At 37.5% G+C, this 25,489-nt stretch overlaps 1 protein-coding gene across 4 annotated transcripts in view; it reads right to left on the reverse strand.

Moving 5' to 3' along the window:
- Nucleotides 1–25,489, reverse strand: part of PACSIN2 (protein kinase C and casein kinase substrate in neurons 2) — a 64,980-nt gene extending 39,491 nt beyond the window's left edge. Inside the window, exons 1-2 of one of the 4 annotated variants that reach the window (XM_063354551.1) lie at nucleotides 25,316–25,488; nucleotides 20,050–20,127 (exon numbers count right to left, since the gene is read on the reverse strand). The gene's annotated coding sequence lies outside the window, so the exon portion shown is untranslated. Of the gene's footprint in view, nucleotides 1–20,049; nucleotides 20,128–25,315 lie in introns of all 4 variants that reach the window. The other 3 variants (XM_063354558.1, XM_063354543.1, XM_063354568.1) reach the window with 3 other exon arrangements.

Below are 25,489 nucleotides of genomic sequence, written 5' to 3' on the forward strand. Positions count from 1 at the left end.
GCTGAACAGAGGCAAGGAGACATCTTTTGCCTTTCCAACCTGGTACTGAAGTCACGCTTGCTGCTAAAGAACAGCTCCATGAATTTAAGTGTCATTAAAGGAAAGTACATTACTATTGAAAGTGTTTCAACAAGGGGACACCTCCGTATGTATTCTTAGGTAAAAATTGTGCATTTTCTTTTACTTTAGAAGACAGAGCTCTTCATTTCAAATAGAAGATACTGTCTGAATACAAAGTGATACTTACGGTGTCCTTAAGTAGGGAATACATCTCTTAAATTACTCAATACACTGCAAGGTACTTCCTCCCTACATGACTTTGTTAGGCCTATGCCGAAGGCCAAAACAGGGCCCTCAACACAGATGAAGACAGAAGAGAGGCGTATTAAGTGGTTCTCTAATACTGAAACATTGTAAAATTTCATTACAAGTTTTAAATGACGGAAAAGTTAAATATAATAGATTTCATCCATGCTATTTTGTACTCCTCAAAAATTGAGCCTGTAACATTTTTGAACGCCATCCTGTATAAGAAAGGAAATGTAAACAAGGAGCTAATCTCTACTACTTCATGAAGAGAGAGGGCATGATAATCTGAGGATTATCATTCGAGGATATCCAATTTCCTCAAATACGCTTCTGAATACAGAGATCTCAGGATTGAGGGCTGTCAGAGCAAGAAATATAATTAGAAGGTAAGTTAAATAGACTCTCTACAAGATCTGGAAATGTCTCAAACACCTTCTCAGCTCATTTCCTGTTCTTCAGAATCTACTGTAAAATCTAATTCTCACATTTTTAGACCTCCTTTAAAACAAGTTAGCGTCAGAGAGCATTCTAGCTTTTACAGACTTGAAAATCACATTGTAAACTCAAATGTGTACACAGTGTTAGAAAAGCCTGACAAATACAACAAAATAATTATGATTGTGTGCGTACAGCTGCAACAATTTCTGTCAAAGGTATGAGAAGAATATGTAATACAAAACGAAGATTCTATGAAATGCATTGTATTCCCACTACTTTCAAAAACTTCAGATAGTCATTTGAGATAAACTTTGATGACCTTGCCTAGTATTTGAATTTTGAAACTACAATGCTTAAGTGTTTCTTCTCACACAAAGCAACTCCAGTTTCAACTATTTTTAAAACTCGATAGCTTTAGTATTTACATCCAGAAAAATGGACCAAAAAGACCACCACAGTTGAGAATTCAAAATTGTCTCCTAAAAAGCTACTGAAATGTACCTTTTTAAAGACAAACCCTGAAGTCCTCAAAGGATAGAGATACCATTTTAAAAGTATTTTTCTGTTGTAGAGTCAGCCTTAATTTTGTGTAAAAAAAAAAAAACAAACAAAAAAAACCAAAACAAAACACCAATGCCAAGCTGTGACATGCATTTAAATTAACCTGCAAGACAGCCATTTAGGGGTTCTAGGCAAATTTATCTAGAGCATCTAGCAGCCAAAAAGCTTAATTTTCTTCTATGATTTCCCTCAATAGTGTACGTGATGCATATCTGGCATAAAAGGAACTGTGCAGTTAATATGTATTAAACAGACACTATAATTTGTTTGATAAACGATCCGATTTAAGCCTTATTTAGCACTTGTCTTTTAGGTTAAAGTATTCAACATAGGCTTCTAAACTCTTGCATTCCATTAACATTTTTAAAAATTCTTAAGATTAGGAGAAATCTGAACTCACTACAGGAACTAGCCGGAGCCAAAGGCTCAGCTATTTCATTTCATCCCACTGGTGTTGAAAATACTTCAATTGTTTGTACACTATGCTCTAAAACTTAATATTTTCAATTTAGAGTAGTTTTGATATACAGAGTTGTATCTTGTTTCCTGGATCAACAGTACTTCTTGGCAAATTAATTCTTCCTACTAAAACCATTATTAGCAACATTTCCTTCAGGATTCTTCTGTAGAAGAAAAAGGCAAAATTAGTAACAGATATGAAGCTGAAATCAAGGTGACCTTGATAAAAAAAAAAATAGTTGCTAAATCACATGAAAAGGCCCAAACCATAAGCATTGTCTCTTTACTTCTATAAGTTGTAGATTTACTTCTATAAGTTGTAGATTATGTATCTTATCACAAACTTATTGTATATTAATCTGTAACCGTGGAAGGGAGACAACTGTTCCCCGAAGTCTCTCTCCAAATTTTAAGACTGATTTCTATATTGACTGTTCTTGTAAACGTAAAAGGAGACACTGGAAAATAATGGAATTTTAATTTAAAGTACTGCAATTAGGCTAAAAAAAAAAAACTCTTAAAAAAGCATCTCAAGATTTTTTTTATAATGAGTAAGGTGAAGATTGTATTAAATTGTTTTGCACACAGACTAACTGATCCTGACTTTAATCAATATTTAATTTTTGAAATAAACTTTGGAGGCATGCTGGCCTGTTGAGTACTGAGTACTACCTGCAGATTCTTCAGGTAACAAGGGAAAATACGAGACAAAGTATACCTCACTGACATTAGGTACTGAAACTAACCATGAAACATTAAAACAAGTAAAACATCCTCCTGTTTCTGTTGAGATGCACAAAAGAGAAGCAACATAAGAGAACAATTTCACAGCAGACTTTTTGGTCACAAAACTCCTTGGGTTTTAGATTTTAACCCCTGCAACACTGTTTTTTATTATAGAAGAAGTTTCCCATTCCAAAGATATACTTCTTGAATAATAGATCCAGGAAAAGACTGTAAGGTATCGAGAACCATAAGACCTAGGTATCATGCTATCTAATATAGTATTAAGTGGTCAACCTCTAAATAATCTTTATAACGTGTTTCTTTAAGAGCCTCAGGTCTTTCTGATCAAGGAAAAACCCATATTAACATTTTATTCACTGCACATCAAAATTGGCACTGAATAAACTTTGCCAGAAAACCACCTGAAGAACTCAAGACCATTTGGCAATTAAAATAACTTGCAAGATCAAAGACTATTTTTTTCAATCAGAGGTTTCCATTATTTAGGTTTGAGTGACTGAAATGTTGAGAGCAGGAAAAACTTCAATTTGGTTAGAAGTGTTCACCCTTTTCTAATGTTCACTTTTGTAGTTCCTGTGACATCACCCACTAATTCACATGTCCTGTCAAAGTCTCCTAAAATGAAATTAACCTTAATATTTTGGCATCCTCCCCAAATAAAGTTGGGATAAATATACCTTTAGGTTTGTTTCAAAGAAGCAAGAAAGGGGCACAAGACAACATGCTTTCAACTTGCAAGTTACACTTCATAAGTATTTAGGTAGCAAGAAATCTTTAAAGTGCCCAGATGCTTTAAAAATAAATAAATAATCAGATAGTCCTTTAGTTAGTGAAATTAGATGGCTAGTTATACGCACTCAGAACGAAACCTTATTTTAGCGAAGTCTTGAGGGAAATACCTAAAGCGTACACGCTTAATATTCGCTTTAAGTACAATTTTGCAATGGTGCAAAAGGTAGTGCAGAGGAATAATACTGACATATTCTCCAGCAGAGAAAACATGAAAGAGCATTTACAGCTGCACTGACAAAGTAGCTGCAGAAAAAAGTGGCATGTATACAACTGTTCTAAAATGGCATATAATTAACAAGCAAAATAGAGCATTACAAGAAGCACTGCCTCAGACATCAAAACTTTCTGAAGATAAAAGGTGCCATGGCACTTATCTGACCACACAAGTGACACAAAACATGAACACTACTGTACTTGAAAATAGCAAACCCCACAGAATTACACAAATAAAAATAATACAATAACCATTCTAGAAAGAGATGTGTGTTTTAGACAGCAGACTGAGCCCAGAACAGTCAAACATGATCAAACACACCCTCTTACATTCAAACAAACATTGCAAAATATTAGATTCACTTGCCCAAAAATACTCTCATATCAGCTATGACACAGTATAGTAAATTTTTGCTAGGAAAAAAGCAACTAGGACAGTTGTTTGGCAAGTCATTAGATTACTGTTTGCAAAATACTTACCTTAAAAGACATGCCTTAATTCACTTTCATTTTCTCCAAATATGGACTTCAGCAACATAACCGCACAGATAGCTGCAGTACCTGCACAGCTTTTCCTGGCCTCCGTTTCCACAAACAGAATTCTCTCATCAGAACGTACTTCATCATTTCCTGTGGGCTGATGAAAACCTTGTAGCTCAAGCTAAGGTCATTTTTTTTCCCCTACACACACGGCAGCACTCAAACCAACACAGGGTTTTCAGTCACACACATTTCTAACGGTTCTGTATAGCCATAAAGTTGAACATTCAGGTTTACTATGGTCTTAATAGCCCATATTAAAGGAAGGTATTTTTAACCATACAACTGGCTTCAGTGGAGAACAGTGGTTTTAAATACCTCAGCGAAACATGTAGGCACATTTTGCAGATGCGTCACTTAGGAAACAGCTGTGTTGTTTCAGTGTTCCACAGTCAAAAGCTGTATTTTTCCATCTCAGGAAATACGGGGCTGTAATATTAATTAATGAAATACTGATGTGCATTGAATAGAAACATATCTAAACCCTTAAATTAAGGTGAAACAATCTAGTCTTCCTGAATCTGAAACTTATATTAAGGAGCTGCTCTTCTCTACTTCAGCAGAGAACCAATTCAGAAGCCTCCTTTGAACGAAATCTAATCCTGAGATGGTCTCTAACAGATACTTGTTTCCAAAGACTAAACCACTGTTAGAAACTGTAAATATGTGTATTAACAACATGTCAGCATACTATGCCTTCTGTTCTTCTTAGAGAGATACAGATGATTATGCTTGGCAGACACTAGTAGGACTGATTGGGTCAGGGGAAGCTAGTTGCACAGGTGGACCCAGACCAAACTGTGCACTCTTCAAGTATTAGTTAATTCTTCTGTCACTTTTTTGAGATGAAAGTCAAATGAAGAAAAAAAGAAAATGGGAAATGATGGTTTTCTTACCATGGAGAAAGTAAGAGAAAGCACAAACAGAAGTTGACCTTCTTATATTGTGTCTCAAAAGGACACTACTGAAGATGATAGAGGAGAATACTCCAAGACCGAGGAAAATAGCTCAGTTTCTCAGACCGCAATGTGCTCACACTATACTTAGCTTAGAACAGTGCAGAGGGATCACTTTTTCATGCAGAACTCCTTAGGGCTCAACGGACTATTCTCTACTAGACAAAAACACCAGCTTTCTAGGATAGCTACTCAAAATATGTACAGCAACAAAAATATCCTATAACATCAGAAATGTTTTGCTAGTATAGCTTTTGTTCAAGGGACCAGTGTAAGCTAGCACAGAACTGTACCCAAGGACCCTTTCTAAAGCAGAAGTGAAATAACTACCCCATAATTGTTGGTTCAGTTCAGAGCTGTGAAACAGCTCTAAACAGTAGTTTCAACTACCACCAATCCTTTCTGCAGCCATTATCCACTCACTATCATAGCCCTGATGACAAAAAGCAGGTCAAGTCATCACGCAACATTCCTCAATTCTCAAAATACATTCAAGGGTAGTTTTTCAGGGAAAACACTATCAATGTATGCTGTTATCACTGCCAGATAAACTTTATACATCACTTCAGCAGTGTCATGTCTGGAACTGATACCAAATTTATAGACCTCTGCAGAATGCAATTCATAAACGTAAAAAGAAAACAATAACAGGCACACTTAGTGTCAACTACCCTTCTTTCCACTAAGTTAAATAACCAATTATTCTTTTAGGAACAATAAAAGATCTGTTCAAGTGTTTCAAAAATCAATGCTATACTGTAACAGTACAAAACACCATGTGACAGTATTTCATATTTCAGATTAAATAAGATTAATTCAGATTTTCAAGCAATCTGAGCCCAGCTTCTAAAGAACAGTTAAGGAGCATTTAAATTTTTTGCTTATGTTAAAGTGGGGGAGAAGGTTGCTTAATACTTAGTTACATTAACATGGACAGTAGAAAGAAAAAAAACCCAACCAAACTCTCTTGAATTCTTTTTAAACAGATTTTCAGCTTAGTGAATCTGAGGTAAACTTTAGCCATGACTCCTCATGTTTCCAGGCAATTTAATTTTCTGGTCTTGGAATGGTAATTACTGCAACAAGGATAGAAGACCTTTACTTACCACTTAGTGATCTATGTAACATGGGCTGTTGACCTAGTAGAATAAAATATTCCCTAAAAACACTTAATTTTTTTAAAAATAAATATAACATACTGGCTCCTTACCATGTACTAAAATCATTGGTCTAACCTACCTGGAAGTATCACTTTTAAGTATTAAGGTCACAGATCTCATTTTATGGCTTTTCTTGTATGCACAATTTGATAAGCTAAACTGGAAGTTAATTTTTGTGTTTGTTGTGGGGTTTTTTTGTTTTTAAAAATTTAACCCTACTTTAACACAATTGGAAATCTAAAGTTCTCAGTGTGCAAAACAAGGTGCTGCTTTAAAAGAGGCATATGAGATCAAGATTAGGCAAAAAAGAAGGTGGAAGTTTTTCTTTGGTTCTCAGAGTTTCAGTAATCTTATTAAGGGTTTAGAGGGGAAAAAAAAAAAGCAACACAGAGTTGCTAGTCTTCCTTATGATTTTCAGAGATCTGGATACACATTTTACTTGACCTTATATAGCTCTCAAACACACAAATTACACAAACGTAGAAACTCTAAGTGCAATAATGTGAAATGAATACTTAATTTGATCAACTAGTCTCAGAAAGACTGGTCTCTTCTACCCTTCTCCTGCTTTTCAGGAAAAGGAAAGCTTTTTATGCCATTTTCAATTAATGCTTGACTGAAGTATATACAAGTAGGTCAGCCATCTACTCTACAATCTAAATTGGAACGAAGTTCAAGGAAACTGGGACAAGAGGCCCCATTAGCTACCAGTTCTTGTACTTGCAATTACCATTGTGTTTTTTCATTTAATAAGGCTGTGCCATCCCTAACTATAGGGCATTTAAACAACAGCCTTTAACCTGCATCTCAGCAACAATTAAAAGACAGAAAGAAGAGAGGCAAATAATACAAAGTTCAATTTATTGCTCTCTCAAGGTTAGAGCCTGAAAAACCCTAGTGTTGAAAATTCAAGTATGCAAGACTATTTTTTTAAAATATATGTGGTCCAGATGCAAAGCAGATCAAAATGTTGAAGCAAAGTCTTTGTAAAAGCACATAATACACAACTGCCTTTTTTCATCATACATGCTGCTAACTTCAGCATTTTAAATGGGTGCACAATGATTCCCAAAACCAGAAACAACTACTGCTAATGCATGAAATATACACCTTTTTTGCTTTATGAACTAACTTAATCTAAATTCATATGTCAGTAACATCTACACTCACAAACTAGTGGTATGATAGTCATAACAGCTGAGAAAAGCAGGCAAAAATAGCTTCAGAATAAAGTGATCAAATTTCTTAAGCTATTTAGTTTACTGCAAATCATTCTACACATTGTAATCAAACTGGAAAACTGCATTACATTAGACTCCAGAAAGTCTGGAGTCATTACATTCAAATGCAACATCACATTTTAAATTAAAATAGAATTCAATTGGTATTTTTGTATGATGCATAGTAACACGAAGTAACCAGAGTAGAAAAGGTGAGTATCACGGAATAAAATCATGCTGGAAGATATCAAACTTGCATACACTCAAAAGGAATGGCTTAAGCCAGATTTCTAAAACATACTTTGTGCATAAACCATATGTACGGCTTACATGCACATACATATATAACCAGCCAGGAATGGAAAATAATTCTCTTCAGTACTACAGCGGTTTTGTTCCATTAGCCTAAAGCTATGTTTAACACATTGGGAATTTTCAGCAATCTTATAAGAGGTGCTACCAGGGTCCACCTTCAACTCAAGATTTTACTAACTAGCCAGTGATCTTGTGCTTATGAGTTCAGCTTGAATGTCTGAATAGATTACACACCATATTTGTCTTCCAAGATTTGAAAGCACTGTATTCAAGCTGACAGCTAGTATGGAAATACTCATTGTGATATCAGGCATGGAGAGGGGGCAGGGGGACAATGACATATAGGCAGAACTGCACCATGACACCATAAAGGCAGGGCTCTGTGTCACTGGTCACACTAATCTAGACAGTGTTCTAGAATAGCTTGTGGTTACTGAAATGAGTCACCTGTCTACATATGACTACAGTTACAAAGCCATATCTCCATATGGCTCATTAGCTAATAGGTTGAGCAGCAAAGGAATCAAAAAAGAAGTCTGAATGGTTCAACAGATGAAACAGCTGCAAGTTGAAAGCTTCGATTATGCAGAAATGCCTTAAAGGTATCACTGAAAATAACATTTCTATTTGACCATATAGTCCCCAAGAATAAGAAAACCAAGCCATGTGCTTACCCAATGAATAATAAACTTCACATTTAACTATCTTTACTGTATGGTTGGGGTAAGAATAAAAGAAGTATTTAAGATTTTAAAATACTGCAGAAAAAAGCTTAGACAAATAAAGACAACAAAGAAAGTGTGATGAAAAATATACAAAATATATTATTTATAACTTTACAAGTGACATATAATGATCTTTTTCATTGTCCTACACTTATGATTTTCATAATCATACTCTTCAGCATCATGGGTCAAAACAAGAACACTTCAGCTGAGAACACCTGTGAAACTTAAGTACAGGCATATTGCACTTCCAGTTCTGAAGGCTTAAAGCCTTAATATAATCATCTGATACAAACAGCATTAGAAAAAGTAAGCCTGCATCTAGAAAGTCTCCTAAAACCTATTCATTTCTTGTTTCCTGCACATCATTTTTTTCAATTTTCAGGACTTCAAAATACAACAGCTTTACTGGAGTGGCAGACATTCTCCCTTTAGCTCCTAGCACAAACGAGAGGCAAACTGTGATAGCAAAGCATACCAAATCCAGGAGGCTTTAGACTGACAAAAGCCCAACTAGACCCACAAAGCTAACGTCAGCTCCACTAACAGTACACGTGGTAAATCCTCAGTCATTCATTGTAAGCTTTCTTGGAAAGGCCAAAAGTTTCACAAACCCACTAAGGGAATCCTTCCAGTAACTACAGCTATGATGTTGGTAACATTTGTTTGTTTTTAGTAGAGGCTGCTCAATAGCTGAAGAGTCATCATCATCATAAATGACCTTCACACAATCGAGCTAGGTCTCTGACCACTGTTGTTTTAAAGAGCAATCAACTGTCCTTACTCCTAAAAGAACAAAGTAATTACAGATATGTTTTAAAAGTACACTTTGGGGGATGTATATTTGGATTTAGTAAGGTTATTTCAAAACATGCAAAGAAGTGTTTCAGAAATATGTATAATTATAAAAAAAAAAGAACACTAAAAGCGTGAAAGAGATGGTGAGTCTAGCTGCAAGGTTTCTCATGCCATTGAGTATCATTACCTCTGGTACAACTATCTGAAGGCTACATACACACATACTCCAGCTGTAGCAAAGTTTCTTTCTTTCCTTTTGTAAGAAGGTCGCTATCCTCACAGCAGAAGTAGGAATACTAACATTTCTGTTCAACTTAAAATCCAGTTTATACTGAAAGAATTTGTACAACTGTCCATATCTGAAAGACAAAATAATAGCTGCTTCACTGAGGCAAAATATCTGCATATTTGATGCATCAAAGCTACCCCAAAAAAGAAAAACAGGTATTACACTTAAAACATAATTGTATTTTACCACATCTAAAAAAACAGCGCTACTAAAGAATGTGCTTTATAGAGTAGTCAAGAGCTCAATAACCTTAAGTTGATTCCTTAGACAATGTGCATTTATTCTCTACCTTGCAATTTATGAAACTGAAGATGAAATTATGTCTAACTAACACCTTCAAACAAATTGCCTACCTTTTCCCCTTATAACTGCTACAAGAAATTTGAATATTCAGTATGTTTCATAGGAAGAGAAACAATCTTATTACCTAGTTTACGTTCACCACGCTATCTTAAAAAGCCTGTAGCGATAATTCCAACCCAAAATGCCAATTTGAAAACAAAGACAACTAATGTTTATTGATCCCTTCACAGACTGGTAACACTTGAGCACTGGAAACACTTTGCTCCATTTGACTCAGGCAAGCAACGAGCTAGTTAACTGTGACAGAGGACAGTCTACCAGAGTTTGTTTTCAACAGGAAAGAAATCCTTTCCTTTCAGCTTCCCAGAAAATAAAGGTAAGATCTACTCACATTTTTAACACTAGATTTTTATAGTCAATGCTATAATTGATTGGATTGGCAAAAAACTAGGATTACAGTGAGGGTCACAGGGATCCTGAAAACAAGATCAATTCCTTGGAGCTGATGAGACTGGACTACCCAATGCGTCAAGTAGGTCTTCAAAGAGTGTTCAATAGCCAGGCTTTGCTACAGTAACCAGATGCCATAAGAAATGCTTCAGCTGAGTATTTGTCAATTTATAACGATCACAGAAGCACAGAACAGCCCAGGTTGGAAGGTACCTCAAAAGATCACCTAGTCCAACCTTCTGTGGAAAGGGAGCCTAGATGAGATTATCTAGCACCCTGCCCAGTGGTATCTTGAACACCTACAGTGACAGGGACTCTAAAAATTGGCATCTACCAACTCACCAGACGTCTTCAATCATTCAACTTTCAAAAGACAAGAAGAACTTAGATCACAAGAGCACCATTCTCAGTGTCAGCTACATTTCATTTGCTTGTTTACATCCTGCACACGCACACACGATTGTAGTCTGTTTTTCTTTTTTTTTTTTCCTTATGCTAAAGTAAAAGGCTACACAGTTGAATCTTGTGGCCAAAGCCATTAACTAATCCTTTAACTATGAATTCTAACACCTGAAGAAAAATTTCATGGTAACATAACATTTTTCTGGTACAACACAGAAAATTTAAGCTATACCTAATTCATGTAATAATGTGGGGGTTCCATTATAGTCCATTTTGAATAACAGAAATTGAAAATACCCAAGTAACTAGTAGTGTGAAAACACCCATTCGGTACACACATACTCAAAAAATAGTCTTTGTCCTGGGTTTGTTCCATCCTGGTACAACTATTTGCCTCTTATCATATGAATATACTTTTATTGTAACATCCTTTGGCATGAAGTCTGTTCTTGTCACTAACTCCTCCCCCTCAGTATTTGCATTGTTATCTCATGTTACCCTCACACAATTATTAAATATTCAATTAGCTGATCCTGGGCTTAATGCTGCTCTGAGAGCATAGGCAATCCAATATTGCAATTCACAATGCAAATCACAAGAATGTGAAATGAGTCAGTAATGATCAATGCCCAACTACATTCCCAAAAAAAGATAAAGCTGTAAACCCCAAATATTTCAGTCTTGCATTTCTACTGCTGGCACCTAAAACTCCTTTCAAAGGAAGGCAGCTATTCTTTCAGAAATGTTGATGTGTTTATTTTTATTTTTACACAAATTGAAGAATTCTAATGACACCAAACCAGTCTAAGTCTAGCCAACATTTTGTTAGAATACAGTATACACCTGTCATTCAGCTTTGACAGCTTTTTCTAAAAGAAGCTACAGTGGTTCACACAAAAATCTGCAAATGGTCTTCATTCTGAAGCTCAGAATAACAGTGCCTGGTACTCACTCGAACAATTTAGAGTTGCAACATAAGTAGTGTTATGTAAGACCAGAAGAGTTCTAAGGGTTTGGTTGTGTTTTTTTTTAAGTTCTCCCCCATTGCTTGTATGAGAATATGTAAACTACATTCCTACAGTATTCATCAAATAAAGAAGTTTCTAAAGGTGGCCTTTTAAACTTAAAAATAGTGCAGCATCAAAGGCAGCCACTTGAACAGGTTTAGTGCTGACTCACAGCTTTGACTAAGTCCTAGCATAATTAACATTGAAATTAGTTTTACTATCTCCATATGGTTCCAATTGACAGACATAAATCAAAACACAACACCACTGTCCACTTTCTAGTGTCTGGGAAAGGTAAAAGTCAATAGAAGCTAGCACCAAGTAATATAAGTAGGGTAGGTAGAAAGGAGGAAAAAAAGTCATAAAAAATAATCATAATACAATGCCATAGAAAGGGTTCTTTTAGCTACATGAAAAACTTCTGGTTCAAGACACACAAGTAAAAATCCGGCACTTTTGCCTACAAGATAAAGGCACTGAAAGCTTATCCAAATTCTGAAATTCTCTAAACTCACCTTTTAGAGTCCTCTAGTTAGGGTATTTGAATAGTAATATTCCAAGAATTTATTCAACAGTTTCAGGATCTGGATGCAAGTTACCATCTGAATTCATTCACCTTAACACCAGTAATTCTATATCAAGTTTTAAATTCTAGACAAAATGAGAAGAAATCCAGTAACAGATTGTTAAGTAGATTTTCAAGTAGGTAAGGTCTCTCTTGCTTCAATATTTAAGTTTCAGTAGGCTAGCTTTAGACAAAACTTTAAAGTTGTCCCATTTTCATTTTATGCATTTGCCATATGTATGCCAATTCCTTACTTGTACTTGTCTTTCACCAAAGATGATTTTTTTTTCTTAAAACAGAAAAAAAAAACATTCATAAAGAAGGTTAGCCAACTGGGAAGCAAAATTTAAAAATGTCTTTTTAAGCTTATGTAGTTAGATTTCCAGCATCCCTTTTAGTATTCATAGCTACATAAGGCTGTTAAGCACTTGAAACTGGGCGATGGTGAAACACACAGAAGACATGACTTGCATTCCTTCCTCTTTTAGGGCAGATACTATAGCCAGATTGAGATTTTTCACAGTACTCCAAATTTAAACATGCACGCTGACTCTGATGTAAATGTCTAGGTGCAATATGCTATTCTTTACATATTCCAGTAATTCTCATAGGCCAGCATAGCTGCATAACTAGAGAAAGTAGCTCAAGTTTACTTCAAGTTTCATGTGATACATTTTTCCTTGACAAATTCAAAACACATTTTTAGAGAAGCATGTTTATAAAATCTTCAGCTTTAGAGAGCCAATTTGTACAACAGCTTTTCACGGTATTTTTTCCTATCTAATAAATTGCATTTCAGTGAGTACTCTAGCCAAATGGGATACTACACACATCCCTCAATATTAATAAACTCATAGAAACTTTATAAACTTCACAGTTGAACTGCCATCATCAGTCACAACTCAGACAAATAATCACAAAAGATATGATACTAGTACAGCATTATCCATTTAAATAAATGTAGTATTTTATCCATATGTATGAAATGTGAAATAAACACTGCAAATGCAAAAAATACATAAAATGTGCACAATGAAAATACCTTTGGATGTACTTGAAAACATCAAAACCTGTTCAACTCTTCCCACATTTCCTTTCTATGCAGTAAGATCTCTTGGAAACAGCATGAAAACTGCTAAAATTATTACTGTAAAACTAGTAATTTTGTTCAGCAATAAATTGGTAGGCATTACATGCTAAATTTAGCACAGTTTAATTACACAAAGGAAAGTGTTTCTGCAATACTTAACATGTAGAAACAAAGATGCTTCCTATCTAGCCTGTTTTGCAAGAAAGAGGAGGAGGGCAAAAAGGGCAGAAATATCAAAGATCTCCAATTGCAGTTTCAGTTTCTCTACAGGGCTAGTAAAAAAAAACAAGCTAATTGGATCCTTAGAGAAAGTTAGATTACTTCATATTTTATTAGACTGATCAAAGCCTAAAGCAAAGAAGCTATAGGTTGTCTTGCATAACCCTAAAATAAACCCAGAATTAATGTATATTTGTTCTATCTATTTGCATGTATCAATTACTGAACTGCTACTGACTTGACAATGATTGAAATTGCACAGCACAGATTTTACTCATGATACCCATACAACTCATAGGATTTTTCTACCAGAAGCTACGTAATGGCCTGATCTAAACCAAGTGCTAAAAATAGAGTAATTAAATACAGACCAGACCCACATATTGTTCTGTGACACAGGAATACTACAAGCCAAAGCAGAAGCAGCTGCTTATATGCTACTTTGGACAAAGCATTTCTTAGCCAAATTCAAACCAATTTCAAGGTTCAACTACAGATCCTTTTAAACTATATGGATTGTCCTTTAAACTCTTCAAATTTGTGGTTAGGAACATAAATAACATATTTGGTCCTGAACAGATAAGACATTCGTGATATCCAGTGAATAAACTTTCACTTTTCCCAGTGCAGCGAGTAATTAAACAAAGAAAAGCAAAAAGTGTTCTACAATACTGTTCAGTCTGCTTTTTGGAAAAATGTTCTTTGCTAGCCAATCTGTGCACCTGCATCAAAAAAACATCAAGTGGAACAGTGCTTTGCTGAGAATAGCTAAGAAAGCAGACTGGGCAGTATCATAGAACAAAAGTCACAGGAGGATCCAACTAATTCTATTCAATTATTTTTGAGGGAACAAAACCAAAAAGCCAAACAGCACAGGCTACAATAAGGTAGGGAAGCAGTTTTTCCAGTCTAGGAAATAAGAGCTGGTATGGGTTTTGTGTATACCTAGACTTTTCCCAGTAAAAAAACCCAACAAACAAATAAACAAAAAACCTAACACTAAAAAAACCCTAACTTGATTCTTTCTGCAAGATTGATTCAATCTTGGAAATTAAATATTGAGTGGGTATTCAAAGCTAGTTCTTCAAAACCTGGTTTAATAAAGTGTTAAACAGATTAATTTAAATCTGCTAGGAGTTTAAAAAAAATATTTAGCGTTCACTTTTTTTATAAATACAGCATTTCATTACATAAGAATATATGTCAGCATTACACATTAGAAACATTTAAGCTACTTAGAACTGAGTGTTTTAGAAGTCAAAAGGCAAAGACTTTTAGCTCCTTTCTACTTAGAACTTGTTCAACTTTGAAAACTGTTTCAATTCTGTCTTCTAGTCCTTCCACACTGAAATATTTTAAGCAAGAATTCAAGAAAAAACCCAGCAAGTTTACCTTTAAATTTATGAATTCAAGATTATTTGAAACTTATTACCTATTCAGCCATGCATATAAATTGGTAAAAATCAAGAAACATAAGTTTAAGCCCATCTTCAATTCCCTTAACTATAAATAGTTTAAGGGTACAGCCTCTAGGCAATAAGTGTTAAATCTTACTCAGTTGTATTTCAGCAGCTCACGTAGCACAGCTTCAGCTGCTAGGATGAGCAACTCTGTTGCACTTATATACACTCCATTTTCCTTACTTTATTCCATCCTGACCATCTTTGGCATACATGAGATTATAAAAGCACTTACATGAGGACTTGTTTCCATCCAACATTCACTTTACAGCTTAACTTTATGGAAATTATTCACCGCACTGCTCATCTCAATACCAAGCCTAATCAATTTTATTGCGGTATAAATGTGTTCTGCTGACAAAGGTTGATCTGGTATTCTCCCACATCCCCAGTCACTCCTCCTGACCAATTCCTATGCCACTGATGCTATTCAGGAAACCAGGTGCTAAGCCTTATCCAGACGAAAATTACTGTCAAAAAGTTTCTTGCCGGACCAGGGAACCAACTCCAGTCACAGTACAGCCACCTAAACAGTGCCACCACAGAGCACATCGCAGGAAAAAATAGCTGGGCACCAGGGAAAGAACCTGATTTCCCACATTAGTAGCAACACAAACCGTCACTGGTTTTGAAGTTACTTATCATTGTGAGTAGTAGCTGCAACAAGCTTCTGAGCTAGCTTAACGAGTTACAAGAAGTTATGCTAATAAAAGGAATAAGCAAGTGCGCATAGAACAAGAAAGATACTCTTCAAAAAGTCTGAAACTCTGAAAGACAGGCAAAAAGATATTTCAGTTGTTTATGTGAAAGTGGTAAGCACACAAGTAAGAAAAGTTAGATTTTTGCATTTGGGAACATAAATCAAGCACATTTCATAACACTTAAAACCTCACTGCACAAGTCACATGACTGAACAGTCTGTAAGTGGTTATAATGTATGTAAAGAGGATTAAATGGTCAAGAAAGGAGCAGTGACACTTCTGCAATAATACTCATTACTCATTTGAATTAACAACTTTAAAGAACACTAACACTCCACAGATCCTCTGCAACGTCTTCCATAGCTCATGCACCACATGAGCACTGACTAGTGTCTACCCAAGACGAGTAAAGCACACTAAACAACACAGCGCAGTCAGCTCCTTCTGCAGCAAGCTGCTGTGTGAAGAACGCTGCATTACTGTGGGGCACTTTGGTCCCACTGACATCTGTTCCATGTTTCACTTTCCCAATTCTAAAATTGGCATGGAATTTAACATGCGTTATAGGTGACAATGCCCTAATTCAAAGAGCACGCTGCACGCAATATGAAGGAACTCTATGTATACTCTACCTCAAAAGAGAATGGATGACAGAACTAAAAGTGACTACCTGCATACCAGTCCCCAGTTGACTCGGACCACTTCCAGCGTCAACTGAGATGACTCAGATTTGGCAATCTGATAAAATAATATTACTTTATCATGCAAGAATCACAGGGAATCACACAAGATTTTTTTAACAGCTGCCACCAAACCACATTGGAGGAAGAAAACAAATTAGCTACAAAAATAGCTACAGGTAAAGTGGAAAAGAGGGGAAGTTCATGGTAACAAATGTAACAAAAGCTAGGAATGATGAAAGACACCAGAAAGAACACAGAAATAGTTGTAGTGATAGACCTCAAATATATTTAAAGCTCCTTTATTGTCCGTATTATAACCTTAGCAACAATGCTATCATTCATAAAGTATCAATGTTTTAATGTCGTAACAGAGGCAGAAAATCTATGAATGCTGACAAATAATCATATCTGAGTGACATGATTATTAGCCCCCAAATTAGAAATCAAAAGGGCTTAGGAGTCAAAACAAGCATGTCTAAATTACTTTTTGTTCAAGAATTTTAAAATATAATTTGGGAGGCTTTAAGTCATGAACTTTTAAGAAGTTTTGAATGGGGAAGTCCCAGAAGACTAGAGAAAAACTGATGTCACGTAAGCATTTTAAAAGGGGCACTGTTAGTTTACTAAAGACAAGTCAATCAAAATGGAACAAATAAGATTCCACTTGAGCATAACAAGTTCATAATTATTATTACATAGGTAAAAAGAAAAATCAATACAACCAACTTCTTAACAGCACCTTCTTTTTATGAGGTCACCATCCTGAGTGATAACGACTACAGTGAAGACACACAAGTTTCAACATAGCATTCAATTTGCTATCACAAAGTATTCTGATTAAGGTACAGAATGATACAAGCTCAGTCTGATATTGCATTTATTTTAAGCTCTCAAAATACGGAGTCAAAAAAATATAATGGAGCAGGATGTGTCCACCAAGCTACCGCTAAGCTATTTACCATTATTATTGGTGACGTCAAACAAGATCAGGAGTCATGACTGATCCACTGCACAACCGATTTAAGAAAAAGCCTGAGGAAATAGCAAATAACAGAGAAACCAGTGCTGATAAACCTATTTGGATTGTTTGCCAAAATAAGCACAAGCTAAAGCTGTTAATTTGGAATCCACATTGGTCTGTACCAAAACAAAGTTTAATTTTCCTATCTCATAAAGATGGCCTAATATTTTAAGCACCAAATTTGAAGCAATATGAAATGGAGAGGAATACTCAGCTGAACGTGCTCAATGAATTGTAGGATATAAACAAAGTGTTGTGAGGTAGGCAGCTAGAAGGATATATTATCTGACATGAGAGAGAGTACCCTGTTTCAGACAGCAGGACTAACTAGCCAACTGGACAACTAACAGGGTTGTGGTAGACCCTACATCCATTCTTTCTACATGGGAAGTTTTATTTGTGGCTAAATCATATTCCAACAGGGATTCATCCACAGAAGTCCTATGGCTTGTCTTTTCAGATAAGACCAGCTGATTACAAATGGTTCCTTCCTAGATTAAAATCTATTAATAATTCTTTTGCATTTGTACTGTGTAGTATTAGCAACTGGACAATCAAACTATTTTAATATTTTAAGAGCAGCAGCAATTTAAATCCATTTATCTGAAGATCATCTCTTCAGATACCTACAGAACATCAATGCATGATCCACAGATTAAAAAGTGCCTACTCATTAAAGCCATCTCCAAAACACACTCCTGAGGATATTTCCAAAATTGCAAGAAACGAAGATAAGGGAAAAAAAACAGAAGAACAGGAAGTTAATTCTGAATTTGCAAATAAATTTATCTATCCTGCAAAGAACATGAGTGGAGTACATCCCATTAAAATACCTTTAAAAAAAAAATCTACACCAAATCATCACATGTATTAACCCAAAAGGCAGAACTTCTGGTATAATACAACTGCCATCGAATTCATTGTTAGACCATGTATTGCATTTGTGTGGAAAGGTTTTGACAGCAGGGGGACCACAGGGGTGGCTTCTGTGAGAAACGGCTAGAAGCTTCCCCCATGTACGATAGAGCCAGACGGCTTCAAGACAGACACACCACTGGCAAAGGCCGAGCCCATCAGCAATGGGAATCACCTCTGTGATAACACAGTTAAGGGGGGGGAACCAACAAAAAAACAAAAAAAAAAAACTGTGCAGCAGCAGCCGGAAGAGAGGAGTGAAAATATGTGAGAGTAACAACTCTGCAGACACCAAGGTCAGTGAGGAAGGAGCGGGAGGAGGTGCTCCAGGCACTGCAGCAGAGATTCCCCTGCAGCCCGTGGTGAAGGCCGTGGTGAGGCAGGCTGTCCCCCTGCAGCCCATGGAGGGTAACCGTGGAACAGAGATTCACCTGAGGCCCACAGAGGGCCCCATGCCAGAGCAGCCCGAATGAGGCTGTGACCCTGTGAAAAATCCATACTGCAGCAGGCGCCTGGCATGCATGAACAGGGGAAGAGTGCGAGGAGGAAGGAGCAGCAGACACAGCACGTGAAGAACTGACTGCAACCCCCATTCCAAGTCCCCCTGTGCCTTTAGGGGGGAAGGAGGCAGAGAAAATCAGGAGTGAAGTTGAGCCCAGGAAGAAGAGACGGGTGGGAGGAAGGTGTTTTAAGATTTGGTTTTATTTTTCATTACCCTACTCTGATTTGATTGTCAATAAATTTAATTTAATTTCCCGGAGTAAAGTCTGTTTTGTCCATGATGGTAATTGGTAATCCCCGTCCTTACCTCAACCCATAAGGCTTTTGTTATATTTTCTCTCCCCTGTCCAGTTGAGGAGGGGGAAGTAATAGAGCGGCTTGGTGGGCACCTGGCATCCAGCCAAGGTCAACCCACCACAGACCATCAATGATATGATAACCATATAAAACTTCTTCCACTTACCTTTTCATTTATGATTCTGTTTACTTAAAACAGCATCAAAGTTTGCTTTGGGAAGCGGCACTATGAATCACAGGTTATTGGTTGATCATACTTTATCCATATGTGCCAGTTGTTCCTACTTTCAATTGAACCAGCTTTCAGAAAAAAAACAAAAACCTCAACTCAATGCAAGAATGACTTGCAGCTCTAAAAGTTCCCTGGGACAAAAATTTCATTGCCAAAAGAGGAACACCTAAACACTCAATTTATTTCTCACCGTATTTGAATGACACAAGACTGACAGCATTCTTTATATGAAGTTCTATCCTAACACACAAAGATTAAAGAAAAGGTCTTTGAAGAAAATGGTTATCCAGTTCCAGTTCTCACACGTAAACCAGAGTGCTCACATTTTGGAATGGAACCGTCACCTCAAACCAGCAAGAACTTGGAAATAATTCCCTTCAGTTATCCTAGAGCTTAACCAATCTGTCCAGTTGCTCCTTCAATTTAAGCACAACTGTATGTTGACCAGATATTAGATTACTTAGATTGGTTACATTATTTCAGATAAATGACAAGAACAAACAGACAAAAAAGAGTATTGAAGCTTTTGTCAGTAACTACTAAGGGACAGAGAAAACCTGAAGACTTTGGTAAAAAATGCTTTAAAAAAATGTTATTCAAGGACTGTGCAAGTAAGCATGCCTACCAGATGATGTTGTATACATGTGGTTCCATTAAATACAAAACGTTGCTTTAACATACCTAGACCTGTTTGTTATAGATTTATCATTTCTCCTGACAAGAAAGCAGCATTGTTCCACTCAGCAGTGATCCAGGTACCTGTCAATTTGCCAAGAAAGACTCTATTAAGGGAGAGGATCAGAGACATAAGTCAAACTAAAAAGATGTCCCATTTGTCCTATGATTCATAGCAGGTCATTTATTGAAATCTGTACTTCACATTACTCCTTTTAAGAAGGACACATTAACCATATTCACCCCATACCCTTCATTTGACCTATTAAGTCAGAAATTAAAAAAAAAATCCAACCAAAAAAAAACCCACCACATAAGCTTAAAAGAATACTGAAGTATGGCTGTGCATCTGCTATTGAGAACAACTAAAATTCTTATTTCAATATTCACCTACCATTACAATACTAAGTAAGAAGTTCTGTGCAAGCTGCTTTTGGAACCCAGAACCCCTGGCTTAGAAAGCAGAGTTGCAGATGCAGGCATGAGAACTCTGCTAGCCCTTTCAGAACTCAGTCAATACACACCTTTTGTTGTTACAATCACCAGCTGGCAGTGCCTGATATGTGGGGGAGATTACCTTCTTATCGTACATAAAAATCAGATTTATGAGTCCTATTTGTGCTACTCATGTACAAAGACCCAATAATAATAACAAGACAGATAATTTCTGCAAAAAGACACTTCACAATGAAGATTACAGAAACACCACAGTCATCCAGTTTTAATATTAGTAAACAACCTACTACTTTATAATCAAAAGCTAAGAGCTTCCAAGTACATCGCAATTCTGTGATACATAAAATCACAACAGGCATTACACGATATTTAAAATGCATACTTGCAAACTCTGACCTCACAGTGCTACTTAGAACCTGCATGGCATCCATTCTCGGGGCACCTACTATGTCACATCTATAAATTTACATCAAAAGATTACATAAAACCCAGTCTCATTCAGTAAAATTGTTTGAAACAAACATTTAATAATATGATTTGACAGACTGTTCTTACCCGCGCCATTTTTGCTGTTATATTGTAATCTGGTTTGTTATTCACTGGTCTAGAGTATAAGATAAAAGGCAAAGAAGTTTGTTTAAAATTGCCTTGGAATTAATTCTTAACTTTAAGCAGAGTCCTACACAAGGCAAAAGGGGTTAATAACATGCATTGGCCCAAAACTAAACATTGCAAGACACAGGTTTCCAACACTGTCAAAATATTTACAACACGTTGTGTAAGACAGAACAGTTTTTAAATATTTGCATATTCTAAAAAATTGAACCAAACTACATCACTTAAAGCCTTAAGAGACATTTTCTTCCTGCTTCAGAGAGCTCATTACTGTGCAGCATTATAATATCCATGCTAGCTCTATCCCTATTTACTAATTAGGGCTGAGTACCTTCTCAAATATTGACACATCCTGTCCACCAAGATTCACGGGACTCTACCAAGACACACCAGTTCACAGTGGCTCAAGCAGAATTACTCACGCTCCAAGGAGCTCATATCAAGGCAGATTCTAGACCACCACCGTTAGAAAAACTTTGACTGTTCCCTTGCCCCAAGCAAGGAACCTTGCAGGACAGCACATAAAGGGATGACATTCAAGTCTCATGACAAATTCAACTGACAACCAATGCGAGGATACAACAGCCTTTTTACCACTGACTTTAGGTTATTCCTCCCAACCCCAGTAAGCCAGCTAGCCAGCTAACATTCATATTAAGTACACCATTGTATTCAACCACAGACTTAGAATACTTAGCTCAGTTTATCTCAATACAGCTACATCACTGTTATTTCCTGCTTTCTTCCTTTTCATGTCCTGAGAACAATTCATTGTTACATTAAGTCAAGTCAAAAATCACTAACTAGGTTTAGTTGAAAGGAACAATGCCACTTCTTGAAGTTTTAGGGATTAAGACAGAATTTGAATTAAATCCTATGTTACAAAGAAGTTGTTCATCCCACGGACTAGTCTTCAATTCAAGCATTAGAGACTTCATTCCTGGGCTGAGGCAAGGAGTAAGTCATTAAATCTTAGAATTTCTTTTAAAAAGCAGAGATCCCAAGAATCAACAAAACACTACTCCAATGTATTAGTTTACGTGCATGTTTAAACAAATCTATTTAAAAAAACCTTCGATCTGCACCTACCATTCTCCTGCCCGATTGTACAAGACGACGCAACTTTTCCCAGGACCTGCTACTCCCACATTGAGAAAACCATGCACCATCTCAGAAGCAGAAAGCTACCTTTTAGCTAGTTTATATTACTCACACAGGTTCCTACAAGCACAAGCAATTCTTGACTAGCAGCACCACTGAGCATTTTACCCTTTGCCATTCCTGTAACACGCATAGAAGTCTCTTGTCCTGCATTTAAAGGCTACCAATTCAAGTCACAGAAACTTTTGGGCTCATTTTAACCACAATCAGGGAAGTACAGAATTGACATAAGGTCATCTTTAAGCAAGTAGCTTGCTCAGCTCTAGAGAAGAAAGAGGTACACATATGTTGTATAAACAGACCACGAGAAAAAAAACTTCTTATGCCTAACACTGAATCATTCAAACATGTCACCTGGTAAAAATAACGGCTTCACAATACTGATTTTCAGACCAACATTCAAGTGCCCTCATACAACAAAAGAAAGCAGACATCTACCCATTAGAAAAATATATCATCTAGGTATTTTCTGAGGGTATTATTTACAAACAGTCATCGATCAAAACGTCGCCCAGAATATCACTGCACAATCAGAAGGCCATGTTACTATAACAGTATTTCAAATACTAAAAGAACTAAAAAGAAGAACTAGAAAAATACAGTTAAACATACACTACAAAGTAAAATGAAGGTTTTGTCACAGAAATGACTTGTAGAATATAGAAACTCTCTCATGAACCTATGACAGATTAAAAAACAAAGTTAAAAACACTTAAGACCATCCACAAAGAGGCATACAGCTAACATCAAACCCAGCAATCATAAATGCCATCTAATTTGTCAGCTCAATATTAACTATTGTATCCACTTGCAGCACACCCTCTTCAAAATGACTGCAAAAACATTCAGTGAAAAAATAATTCCAAAACAGTTTTGCCTATCAACCATTAGTAAACTATTTCATCGCTAACTACAATTGTGTTATGTATCTTCCTTTTAACACTGATATTGCTGCTTGATGTGTGGTATGCAGTTTAACCCCACAGGGCAGTTTTTAATGTTTATTCTAGTACGGTACTGCATAACACATAGACCCTGAGCTGAAGAACGTGACTCTAGAACCATGAACTATGCACCAAGGGGAGTTTGGAGCACTTGAACACTAAACAGCCATGCCAAGGTTAACACTACAGAGCATGAGGTGGCACCTGCAGTCCTCTCCTGCTTACCATACCTAAGATGTGGTATAATATGATCAGAGATCTCTAAAATGATGCTGCATTGTGCTAATTAAACATGCCCTGTGCACTAATACTTGCTACTGTGTAAGCTGATTCAGTCATAACTGGCAGAACGTAACTCTATCTTTGAAGGCAAATTGCAAGTTTGACAAAACATAATTTCAAGCAGGTACAGGTATGAAAAAGCAAGCACATTAGCCCTTGGTGCTAATAACCTTAATAGTTAAAAACACAATTAAGAAATTTTGCCCATCTGAAATACAGCTGGCAAACTGTTTTAGTTACCTCTCACCTTTAAACAGAAATACAAGCCTTTCCCTCCCACCCCCAAGAAAGCAATGAAGCAATGTTTTTATATTAGTCCCATCACAGACATAGGAGAATGACCTTTTTGTTGCACTAAAACCAGAATGAAAACTCAGTTGCTTACATAATGCAGTCTTCACTATGACTATTATAATAGTGCACTGTTCATACTTCTACCTTTTCAAAGCAGTGGAAAGGCTCTGTCTTTACAGCAGGGCAGAGCAAACTCTGAAATTAAATCCAAATTAACAGAAGGGAAAAAATACCCCTGTAGTGAGAGAAAACAGTCTTATGGCAACCTTTCAAGCAGTCTGTTACAAGGTCGTGGAGTGCAACAGAAGAAAACAGAAGTGTCTAGCACATACGAAGGCTCATTTTTTACCCCAGTGTGGGTCACGTACAAATGGTCAAACCTACTGAAATCAGTACAGGAAACATGAGCAGTGGTGTACTGGTTTTAAATTACCTTAACTAATCTATGGTTTTAATCAAGAATAGCTACCAAAAAAACTAAACATTTAAAACTACCAGATTACATCTAGTTTTCAAATGTTCAGTTTGCAAAGGACAACATGTGTCACTCACACCTTTCTGGACTCCTCTACTGCTAGGGCAAAAGGATGAAGGCTCAGAAGACTGAGACTATCAGCTTCTGAGTCACTCCAACCAGAGACAGCCAAGCAGCCGGAAAAGATGGATACAGCAATCCAAGCAGACGCTGTAGATACCCAGTCTTTCTCTAACCAGGTAGCCTCGATGCACATAAAGAGACTTCTGTCTCTCACACAGACATTTCACTCTGGGAGATGAGGAGATTCTTTCCACAAACCAAAAATGGGAAAGTCAAGAGGAGAAGGCAGCAATGGCAAGACTGAGAAGCCTGACGTAGCTGTGTCATTACCGGTACTCAGGAGGCTGTAAACCGTCTAAAATCTCACTCTCTCCCATAGAAACACCTTCCTCCACCAAACCTGCATCGTTACCTGCCGTCATCCGGGACGCCGGGATTTCAAAGCCGGGAAGGAAAAACCCAACGGCTCAATTTCAGGTCTCCCTCCTCGCCCTCTTTTCCTCCCCTCCCAAAACACAACGCCGTCACCCACCACCGAGTGGGTCACTAAACTTCCCCGAGCAGGGAGCTCTTCCCTCCTACAGGAACCGAGCCTCCCCACAGCCAGTGTCGTCATCCCTCGGCAAGCCCCAGCCCTGCCCTTCCCCGCCAGGCGCCCTGGCAAGGAGACCTTCACCTTCCCCGCGCCCGTCGGAGAGGAAACCCCGACACCACCGCGGGGCTTGCGGGCCCGCACCCCCCCGCTTCAGCCCCCCGGCACCCAACGCGGCCTTCGCGGCACACTACGGGGCACGGGCAGCGCCGGCCCAGGCGCCACGGCTGAACCAAGCGCCCTCCCCGCGCCCGCCGGTGGGGTCCCACCGCCCGCCGTTCCGCGTCCCCCCCACCCCCAAAAAGGCTCTGACAGGGGTCTAAACCCCCGGCCTCCAACTCAAACCTCTCATCTGAGCCTAAGGGCCCCAGGGGAGGGCGCCGCCCTCACCTGAAGCGCCGGGAACTGCCGGTCTCCTGCGCTGCACCCGCCGGCAGCGAAGGAAGAAGGGAGAGAGCCGACGGAGACGGCGAGAGAGCGCAGAGGAACTCACGACAATCCCCAGCGCTCCCCTCCCCGCCGCCGCACCGACTGCCGCCCCCCGCGCCCGCCTAGCGCGTCCGC

Source organism: Chroicocephalus ridibundus, chromosome 1, assembly GCF_963924245.1.
Source record: "Chroicocephalus ridibundus chromosome 1, bChrRid1.1, whole genome shotgun sequence".
NCBI classification, from domain to species: Eukaryota; Metazoa; Chordata; class Aves; order Charadriiformes; family Laridae; genus Chroicocephalus; species Chroicocephalus ridibundus.